Here is a 4946-nt window from a genome sequence, read left to right on the forward strand (position 1 = left end):
CCCTCGCCTCCCGTCGTTACCTCACGCCTCCCTGAGCCGGCGCGCTGGCCGCCCCAGGCCTGGGGAAGGGGCTTCCGCCCCACAGCTCGCAGGGAGCTTGGCTCCAGTCAGGAAGAGACGGGCAGCCTCGCCTGCTCCGCGGGGGCCCGGCTGGGCCCGTGCTGCTGTGCCCCTCGCCTCCCGTCGTTACCTCACGCCTCCCTGAGCCGGCGCGCTGGCCGCCCCAGGCCTGGGGAAGGGGCTTCCGCCCCACAGCTCGCAGGGAACTTGGCTCCAGTCAGGAAGAGACGGGCAGCCTCGCCTGCCCGCACGGCCTGCGAGCCTCGGGCGGCACCGGTCGCCCGGAGAAACGGCGTGCCCCTCCCCTCCCCTCCCCTCCCGTGTGCGGGCAGCGCGCAGTCCTCTCCTTTTCTTGCTGATTACCGACCTGGGGAGTTTCTGAAGTCTTGGCAATAAGATCCCTCGGAGATCTTGGGCTTTAAAATCATAAATGGGAGGGAGGCGACAATCCTCGGCCACTCGAGAGCCAGTAAACCGGCTTTAGTCATTTGATTGCGCTGGCCCCGGGCAGAGACACCTCTCTAGAGTAACGTGGTGGCTTGTGCAGTCTTTGCTCTTTGAAAGAAGGTGAAACAGAAGCGATGCGAGGGGCGCGGAGCACCCGGGAAGTTGTGTGCGGCGTTACCCCGGGGCCGGATCCCCAAGAGAGTTGCAGGCTTCTGCGTCTCCGCGCGAGTCGTCTCGTGCGTAAAACCCCATTGAAGCATATGTGTACATGCGCTCAGAGTGGAGGCCCTAGGGAAGTTTCTGACAATGAATTGTCATCTGTTAGTACGGTTGCTACTGGTGTTGTATTTGTGCCAGTGTTGTGTTGTTGCCGGTGTTGTATTTGTGCTGCGTTCCAATATTTAAAGGGTTAAAAAAGTTTTCTAAGGGTGTCACAAGAGTGGCCTCTTCTGTTTCACGAGCTGTCAGTCACAGTGTGCTGTCAGTTCGTGTGCACGTAGCTCCGAGTACAGAATCACTTCGGCTGACTTACTCTGGCGTCAGCCCAGTTTAAATGATGGCAGAATTCAGACTGGTAGTATTTGAACATACTAAGCTCCTTGTATGCTGGCCATAAACAGGAAAGAAATCTGATATCGATGGGGAGAGATTTTTCTGCCAAGCTATTGCATTAGCAGGTACTTGTTTCATTAATCTAAAAACCATTATGTTATAATGTTTGAGAGTGAACTAGAAGGAAGTTATTGTATCCCTAAGGAGTTTGAAACAAGGAGTTTCTTGCTGAGTCTACAAGAAAGAGAAGTCTTTGATTAACAATCTTCCTTCAGCAGGGAGGGCACTGAGCCTGTCTTTCTGATTTGCGTACCCCCAGCACAGTGAGAAGGTGTTTCCTCAAGATTGCCAGTCTTAACACACAATTCAGTCGTTCGGACTGGCAGACCTGTACTTAATGTGAAGTGAGATTAAAGACTTGGAAAATACTGTTGTTGTTAGCCTAATGTATAGCTGATTCAGCGCATAAGAACGTGTGTTAACTTCACGACTCTTTGGGAACATGAAGTTGTTAACAAACTTGAACTGTGACTTCTCATTTGTCATGGTTACTAATATTCTTCATGCTCCAGGACGTGACTAAAAGTAGGTATTCTGTGAATGCAATTGCACTAATGCCGTCCATTGTACTAGATGGTGTGTTGGCAGGGACGGCGGGTTACTTTCCGCGACTCAAGTTGTGGTGAAGGTAGTATGCTCCACTCTGCTAGTGACCTGTTCAGTGGGCTGGTCACCTCCTATAAAATAGATATAATACTATTCAGTTTTCGGGGGATGTGAATGAGTGCCTGCAAAGCGTTATGGGAATCTTCTTGGATGAAGGGGGCACAAAGGGCGAAGTATTATGTGATGTGTGGATGGGTTCAAATGCAATGTGCCCCTCTATAGGTGAGTTTGTTTTATGAGTTTAAATGTGCAGTAGTTGAGGCAATCTTCTTGTGACTATGGGTTCATCCTTTTGTTTGCTAAGTAAAAGGAGTTGCCAGACTTCTGTACTGCGCATGGAAATCAGCTTTGTCAGTCTATCCAGGAAAAAAATCCTTGTGGAGAGGGGGGGAAATTCGAGGCACTGGAATGAGTTTTTGCTTAGCTGAATCCCAATCCAGTGCACTGTGAGACTCTCTTAAAATACCAATGGACATTTGAAGATGGCTTAAAATAGGCTAATGCACATTAAACATCACTTAAAAACCATGCTCTTTAGTTAATGTGCATTAAGACAGGCCAATACACATTTTCCTAGTACTGCACCGTGGAGGGTGCCTATGGACCAGCATGGAGGCTGATCTAACACGCTGCAATTCCAGTATGTTGGAGCAGGCTGGATTAATCGAGTCTGGAGTGTGGCAGTTGCTGTGCTCCAACAGCCTCTGGCATCTTATGTATCAGCATCCCCGTGCTTGAAAATGGTGGTGGGGGCACTTGAACTAAAGCTCGTTAAACAAGCTTTAGTTCAATTGCCCCCACCACCATTTTCAAGAGCTGCGACACTGATACGTGACACGCGGTGGTGCTTTAATTAAAGCAGCTCTCAGAGCTGCTCTGAGGAAAGCACCATCCCCTACCCCCAGAGCACATGTAAAGGTGCCCAGAGGTACTAGATTTAATGCACATTAAAGCTTCTTAGCGCATGTGTAGATGCACCCACAGAGAGGGGCATTTACATCCACAACCTGAACTGTGCTTGTTCTGTAGAGAGGATTTTCATTCCCCGAGCTGTTAATCCAGCATCTTTTGTGAGCACAGTCGTTCTGCCTTTGTGCAGTGGCAGGTAGTAGACACTAAACTGGGAGAAAAAGCCCCACTTCTGGTTCTTTTCTGCAGAAGGATCATATTTCTAAAGACCTGGGGTGCAAACACCGATGAATACGTGCACTGTAACTTCTTCACTTACTCCAGTGTTTGCAGGACTGTGGTCATCTAGGCTTCTAACTGCTGCCTAATAACAAAGTTAAAGAATTGTGGAATTGCATGAGAATTTCTATTATGGGATTTTTTTGTGGGGGGGAGGGTGAATTAGAAATGTAATTAATGGAATGTTGTGGGGCAAGATTGTTATTTTTTCCAATTCAATTCCTGACTGAAAATTGTTGCTTGAAGGAAAAGGGCTTAGAAATCATCAATTTCCACTTTCAGTATATTCTTTTTTAAATGAAACAAGTTTTTGTTTTGAAACAACTCTTTACTGTGAAATAAGACAAACTGCGCTAAAAGGTGAAAACTGGTGGAGTTGGGAGGAAATATTTTGATATTATCAACATTTAAACATTTTCAATGGCCCAAGATTATTCCACCCCTCCACACACACTCACACTCTCTCCATGTAGGTGTGTGTTTTGGCTGCAAAAACTTCCAAGACTTTGACTTCTGCCCAGTTTGGGACAGGATATTTTTTTTAAATCTAAAAAGAAAATGTCACTGGACATGAATAGTGGTTCCCACCTAACACTACTAACCAAAACTTGGAATTTTTTAAAGATGAGGACCAGAGCTGTGCTTCTACTTTGCACAACAGACCCCATCTCCTCCAATCTTGAACTGTGGGGCTTAGAAGTCAAATTGAAGCTATTTTGTTTGTTAACAGTCTCCAATTGTTGTCTGTGAGGCATTTAAAATGGAATCGGGAACCTTAAGTGAAACACTTTTTTATATTTTTTAGGAAAAAAGAAAAATATGGAAACAAATCCTGCAATATTATCCAACAAAACGAAGAGGTTTAGTTCTGTGCCCCCATGGCTATCCATGTTGGTAGCAAGGGTTCAGCTGATGAATGTCCTGCTCTCTCATGCACTGTTTGCTGCTGCCAGAAGGCAAAGCCAGGGAACGCAACAAAGCTAGAGGACCCTGCAAATGGTACAGTGAGGCAGTGGGTAGAGAGATGTGAGAAATGTTGGGGGAGGAAGAGAGCCTAGTTGCAAACCAGAAATCCCTTGAGCTGTCTTTGTACAGCAGAGCAGACCCTGCACAGAGTGCAAAACGCTGGCATCTGCCCGGGAAGACGGTCCTTGTTCCCAGGGGGGAGAGAGATGTGTTGTGTTCTCATGAACCAAGCATGTGCCTGGGATGGAGATTCCTGAAAGTGGGGTGTTAATTCCTCTGCCCAGTTTGCATGGGATTTGGCCTAGATGAGCTGGCTAAAACTTTGACCTTGGCTACGTGAGGCAAGGGAAACATCTAGCTGGCACTGACTACGTTGCTCCTATTGAGAGTCCAAAGAATCAGGAAATACAGCCGCAAACTATAGAGCCCCTCAGCTTCCCACAATGACAGGAATGAAATGAGATGGAAAAAATATCAAATGGAATAGTCAGTGACCCACGCAAGGGAAAAGCTACTGGAATCGTCTAGTTTCCCGTCAATATACAAAGTTCATTGTCCTCGCAGCCTCCTCTGTGGTGTAGCAAAGCGAGCGCACTGCAGCGATGGGGGTTATGTGCATAGCCTACGTCGACTGTGGCTTCCTCGCTGCCCCGTGGAGTTGCCTTGCTGGTGTACAGAGCTGCAGCCCTTAGTGGTGTGCGCGGGGAGCTGGCATTTCAGATCTTAATGTGAACTGTGTGAAACGCCACGAAGCCGCTTGGCATCTCTTGAGTTTTGCACGTGGCTCGTTGGGGCGGAGAGTAGTTCCTGGATCATGTGTATTGGTCTCTGGTGGAGGCCTTAACCTGTTACATGATCATGGACTAGAATGGGAGGTGCAAGGGGGTAGCCTTTTTGGCAGGCATGTCACAAATCAAACCCTGTGCCCTCCCTGAGTGCCCCCCTGATCCCCTTCCCCCTGCCCAATCTGCTGCTCTGCTTTCTGCTCCCTGCTGTCTCACTGGTCTGATGTGTGCCTGTACCACTTGGGGCAAGCCACTCCTGAACTAGAAAGATCCTTCTTCTGG

This window comes from Crocodylus porosus, unplaced genomic scaffold (assembly GCF_001723895.1).
Source record: "Crocodylus porosus isolate Cpor-Errol unplaced genomic scaffold, CroPor_comp1, whole genome shotgun sequence".
Taxonomy (NCBI): domain Eukaryota; kingdom Metazoa; phylum Chordata; order Crocodylia; family Crocodylidae; genus Crocodylus; species Crocodylus porosus.